General features: G+C 31.0%; 1 long non-coding RNA gene across 1 annotated transcript; it reads left to right on the top strand.

Annotated features, from left to right (window-relative positions):
- The first annotated feature begins 3,383 nt into the window (after nucleotides 1–3,383).
- On the top strand, nucleotides 3,384–4,699 carry LOC111712338 (uncharacterized). The gene is made up of 3 exons (XR_002767426.1): nucleotides 3,384–3,752; nucleotides 4,374–4,494; nucleotides 4,592–4,699. It is a non-coding gene; the product is annotated as an uncharacterized LOC111712338 (long non-coding RNA).
- The last annotated feature ends 1,418 nt before the right edge of the window (nucleotides 4,700–6,117 follow it).

A 6,117-nucleotide genomic window follows, 5' to 3' on the forward strand; every position in this document is an offset into this window, starting at 1 on the left:
TTTGTTATTTTAATACAAATTAATATTTTAGGAGTTTTAATCAGCTGACAGAGTATCATCAAACCGGAGAAATACCTTGAAATTCACAGAATCAGGAAAAAGATCTCCAGGGGCAGAAGATACTAAAGATCATAGTGTTAATTATTTCGTGAAGAAATATCCCGAAATTCTCATGTTTCAACCCAGAAAAGAAAATATACACAAAACAAATTGGATGTAAATAAGGAATGGAGGAATCACAGGGAACTTATCTTTTTCGTTTAAGAAGGATCACACACAGATAAGCAGGAGCCCGTCTCTAAGTTGAACAAGAGGAGAGTTTCCAAATCTATCTCTCAACAAGAGTACAGAACTAGCCAGCCCGGAAAAAATTCAAAAACAGAATTCATAAAGATGTGTCAAACTTTACAACGGTTACATCAAGTGGATTTGAAGCTTTTCATTCGATTCATCAAGGATATTGTATGAAATGCTGTAAAAACCGCTCATTCAGGGTCTAACCGCAAAGTGGATATTGAGATTAAGTATTCAAGATTTCCTCTCAAATATTTAACAGTTCATCCTATTAAATTCTTTTGAAGGAGAAGATACGTACAGCGCGTCCCCCAAAGCATGACAGCTGGTAGACAGTTCTGAATGTCGTCCTCCATATACTGATTCAGATCGTGAAACCTCATTCAATTTATTTCGTTTAAAGAGTCCTTTGCCGAGATATTTCTTGTTTTAAAACCAATTTACAAATCCAGTTTAAACATCTAAATTTANAAGTCCCCTAAAAGACCAAAAATCAAAAAGTTTAAATCTTCAACTAACAGTGTATACACAACGTACAACAGGATATCTTAAAAAGATGGCATCCGCCGCTCCTTGTACTCTGTTAATTTTAGACAAAAACTAAAGATAAAAATTAAGCTTAACAAGTCCCCTAAAAGACCAAAAATCAAAAAGTTTAAATCTTCAACTAACAGTGTATACACAACGTACAACAGGATATCTTAAAAAGATGGCATCCGCCGCTCCTTGTACTCTGTTAATTTTAGACAAAAACTAAAGATAAAAATTAAGCTTAACAAGTCCCCTAAAAGACCAAAAATCAAAAAGTTTAAATCTTCAACTAACAGTGTATACACAACGTACAACAGGATATCTTAAAAAGATGGCATCCGCCGCTCCTTGTACTCTGTTAATTTTAGACAAAAACTAAAGATAAAAATTAAGCTTAACAAGTCCCCTAAAAGACCAAAAATCAAAAAGTTTAAATCTTCAACTAACAGTGTATACACAACGTACAACAGGATATCTTAAAAAGATGGCATCCGCCGCTCCTTGTACTCTGTTAATTTTAGACAAAAACTAAAGATAAAAATTAAGCTTAACAAGTCCCCTAAAAGACCAAAAATCAAAAAGTTTAAATCTTCAACTAACAGTGTATACACAACGTACAACAGGATATCTTAAAAAGATGGCATCCGCCGCTCCTTGTACTCTGTTAATTTTAGACAAAAACTAAAGATAAAAATTAAGCTTAACAAGTCCCCTAAAAGACCAAAAATCAAAAAGTTTAAATCTTCAACTAACAGTGTATACACAACGTACAACAGGATATCTTAAAAAGATGGCATCCGCCGCTCCTTGTACTCTGTTAATTTTAGACAAAAACTAAAGATAAAAATTAAGCTTAACAAGTCCCCTAAAAGACCAAAAATCAAAAAGTTTAAATCTTCAACTAACAGTGTATACACAACGTACAACAGGATATCTTAAAAAGATGGCATCCGCCGCTCCTTGTACTCTGTTAATTTTAGACAAAAACTAAAGATAAAAATTAAGCTTAACAAGTCCCCTAAAAGACCAAAAATCAAAAAGTTTAAATCTTCAACTAACAGTGTATACACAACGTACAACAGGATATCTTAAAAAGATGGCATCCGCCGCTCCTTGTACTCTGTTAATTTTAGACAAAAACTAAAGATAAAAATTAAGCTTAACAAGTCCCCTAAAAGACCAAAAATCAAAAAGTTTAAATCTTCAACTAACAGTGTATACACAACGTACAACAGGATATCTTATAAAGATGGCATCCGCCGCTCCTTGTACTCTGTTAATTTTAGACAAAAACTAAATTGCAAAAACCTCAAAAAACCCAAATGCTTAAAAAATTGGAAAAATATTAAGATCACCTTAATAAAATAGTGATTTTACCAAAGAAATGTACAAAAAGTGTTAATCAGAACAAAAAAGAATTAAAAATAAAAAAATGGTTTAATTAATTCAAATTGTTCTTTATCATAAAAAAGGTTCGAAAGTGGACCAACGCTCGCCAGATTTGAGTAACTTAAAAAACGTACTTCAATAAAAGACTAAAAAAAACCTCTTTTTCATTCTCATTAACACTTCTATGAAAAAAGATGACTTACTTGAAAGAGTAGTTTGAGTAATGGACGTTTATTCACTGATCATGGTAACTTTTTAACAGAGAGTCTTTTACTAGTTTACAAAGTATTTATATGATTGCAACCAGACAGCGGAGGGTATTGCGAATAGTATTTTGGCAACAATATTTTGCGTAAGGCTGGGTAGTTTGTGTATACAGTAGATGCGTCATATTAAAGGTTGGATTTGAAAGATAGAGGAATTGTGAAAATATTGACACATCCTTCCTGAATCTTCAACTTTAAATCGATGGTGTGGTTCAACTTTGATCCGCAGTAACATGGATCAAATTAATTAAATTCGGTCCTTGGAATTATTATCAAATTTGTTTGGATATTATAGCTTGCAGGGAAGCCAGCTGTGCTTAAAGATCTAAAAAATCTGTCTAGGGTTTGAATCAAATTTTTAGGAATCGTTCAAGACTTCAGAAAGTTTTTACGGTGCATATTGGATCAGCAAGAGAGCAAATTCAATCTTTAAAATCCTCATAGATTGTTCATTTTGAAGGAATGATTTTTAGAATCGGTTTTTAAAATGTAGTAAAAAAATCTACAGTAAACTAATTACTTGTTTAGGAATAGGTTTAGAAAATAAAAATTAACTATTATCACCGAAAAAAGTAAGCTATTTCAGTTGGTTTCTGTAGTGTCTCATTCTTCGCAAACATTTTCTGACATTTTTATTAAACAGACGACATTTGAAGAATTTGAAGAAATCAGCGAACACATTCACAAAGAATAAGAAACTCAATTTAATGATGAAAAAGAAACAATTGATTTTTACATTGACGTATTGAAATTTTTATCGTATTTTTACAAATCGATTTTCAGAAACTAATCACCCAAAGGGATGATTTTGAACGTCAACTTTTATAACACCCTGTAATTCAACCATGGCAGAACAAATGTAATTAAATTTCTTTATCAGGCAAAAATTTAATTGAGATTTGGAAAAAATTTTGGTTTTTCATTTAATATTTAAATTTTTCTTTATTTTTTTTCATTTGTGTTGTGGAAATATTTTGGAATGTCTTTGTTAAATAAGAAAGAACTTTTTTCGCTTTTGCTACTCAGGAGGTATATCTCCAGATAGGTTGTATTTTCTATCATAAATTAGGATGCAGATTTAAATTTCAGACCTGCTGATGTGGGGGGGGGCTTGTCCTGTGACTATAAATTTTAAGAGTCTAGTTTAAGGTTCCTTTCTTATAGGAAACTTGATTGATTTTGAATTTTCTAGGTTTTTGAATTTTCTAGGTCTGAATATAAAATTAAGCCCCTGGATCTACAAGATTACAAGATTAGAAAAAACAAACTCAGGTAAAAATCATCTATATAGTATACCAGCTGAAGTGCCCGGCGTTGCCCTTGGAATTTTTGACAACAATTAAATTTTGAAGAAAAATGATTTTTTTATTTTTAAAAACAATTTGATTTTTTTTAATTTGATTTTTTTTAAATTAGAATTTTTTGTCTTTGTTACCCCTTGGGTACTCATGGAGAAAAAATACAGCCCATTCGAACCAGCTGTTTAGCCAGCAGCCAACTTACATATATATGATCAAAGATGTTTATTATAAAGATATATGTTTGTCGACATAAACTTGACTGACCCTTTATTTAAAAGATTAATGCTACACATACAGGGTGTCATGTTTCGTGGGACACCCTGTACTTGATTTTAGAATTTAGCTTTGTCTGAGCAAAAGCTATGCAGATATCCTTGTTTTATTTTAAAAAATTAACCAGAATTTAACGAAATTTTTTCTGAATTAAATTATGCCCTACAAAATTCCAAAACTCTTAATTTTCTCTTGCTAAATGGGAACGTTGCATGATGCATCCTGCAGGTGTAGATTTTACCCTTGATTCATTGTAAAAGGTTAAAAAGCAAAAAACTGAAACACAGACAAGCTTACAAACACAGTGTGCTACTTATAGAATCCAGCAATTTTCAAATGGCACCAAAAAATGGTGTAATCAGCAACAAGGAATGAAAGAGACCCACAAAGCAGATTTTATAAAAAGAAACATCAAGACGGCTGCAGACATTTGGCCAGAGGTTAGGAAATAAAATCAGAATTTACAAGAATACTTTATTATGATGTATGCCCTCTATTTTATAAAACAAATTAAATAAATTGTTAAAATTGTTTCAGGGAAGAGGAGCTAAAAGAGGCCAAACAAGAAGTGCTGAAAACATAAAGGAGAAAATATGAACAAGAGAAGAGCCGTCGTTTTTTACCTGTATAAGGGAACAGGTTTTTTAGGTTGGCCTTTTCTCAAAAATAAACGAAAAATGGATCAAACTCTTTTTTATACCTAGATTTTTTGTTGAAGCTTTCTTGGCAAGTAAATAGATTTACTCTGATTTTATATTAAATCCTCGTTTTTTTTCTTTTTTATTATGAGAAGTTAAAATTGGAGATTATTAGGTGAAAAAACATGTTTTTGATCAAGTGACACAACTTTTAGATTTTAGACGGAAAATTTTTAATTTAAAATTTTTTTTTTCTCGAAATAGCTTTATTCTATTGAATAGGGTTAGGGTTTAATACTTAAAACAAGGTTAAATATTGTCTTGGTTTGAACTTAGAGAAAGATTTAATATTGTCTAGGTTTGAACTCTATGAAAGATTTGATAATGTCTAGGTTTGAACTCTGAGATAAAAAGATTTAATATTGTCTAGGTTTGAACTCTGAGAAAGAAAGTTTTAATATTGTCTAGGTTTGAACTCTGAGAAAGAAAGGTTTAATATTGTCTAGGTTTGAACTCTGAGTTAGAAAGGTTTAATATTGTCTAGGTTTAAACTCTAAGAAAGGTTTAATATTGCCAAGGTTTGAACTCCAAGAAATATTTATTATTGTCTAGGTTTGAACTCTAGAAAGAAAGGTTTAATATTGACAAGGTTTGAACTCTTAGAGAGAAAGGTTAAATATTGTATAGGTTTGAACTCTGAGAGAGAAAGGTTTGATATTGTCTAGGTTTGAACTCTGAGTCAGAAAGGTTTAATATTGTCAAGGTTTGAACTCTAAAAAAGGTTTAGTATTGTCAAGGTTTGAACTCTAAGAAAGGTTTAATATTGTCTAGGTTTGAATTCTAAGAAGGTTTACTATTGTCTAGGTTTGAATTCTAAGAAAGGTTTATTATTGTCAAGGTTTGAACTCTAAGAAAAGTTTAATATTGTCTAGCTTTCAACTCTAAGAAAGGTTTATGTTTGTCAATGTTTGAACTCTAAGAAAGGTTTAATATTGTCTAGGTTTGAACTCTGAGAAAGGTTTAATATTGTCTAGGTTTGAACTCTAAGAAAGGTTTAATATTGTCTAGGTTTGAACTCTGAGATAGAAAGGTTTGATATTGTCTAGGTTTGAACTCTGAAATAGAAAGGTTTGATATTGTCTAGATTTGAACTTTAAGAAAGGTTTAATATTGTCTAGGTTTGAACTCTAAGAAAGGTTTAATATTGTCTGGCTTTGAACTCTATGAAAGGTTTAATATTGTCTAGGTTTGAACTCTGAGAGAGAAAGGTTTGATATTGTTTAGGTTTGAACTCTAAGAAAGGTTTAATATTGTCTAGGTTTGAACTCTGAGATAGAAAGGTTTAATATTGTCTAGGTTTGAACTCTAAGAAAGGTTTAATATTGTCTAGGTTTGAACTCTGAGATAGAAAGGTTTGATATTGTC

This window comes from Eurytemora carolleeae, unplaced genomic scaffold, assembly GCF_000591075.1.
Source record: "Eurytemora carolleeae unplaced genomic scaffold, Eaff_2.0 scaffold1259, whole genome shotgun sequence".
In the NCBI taxonomy this organism is placed as follows: Eukaryota; Metazoa; Arthropoda; class Copepoda; order Calanoida; family Temoridae; genus Eurytemora; species Eurytemora carolleeae.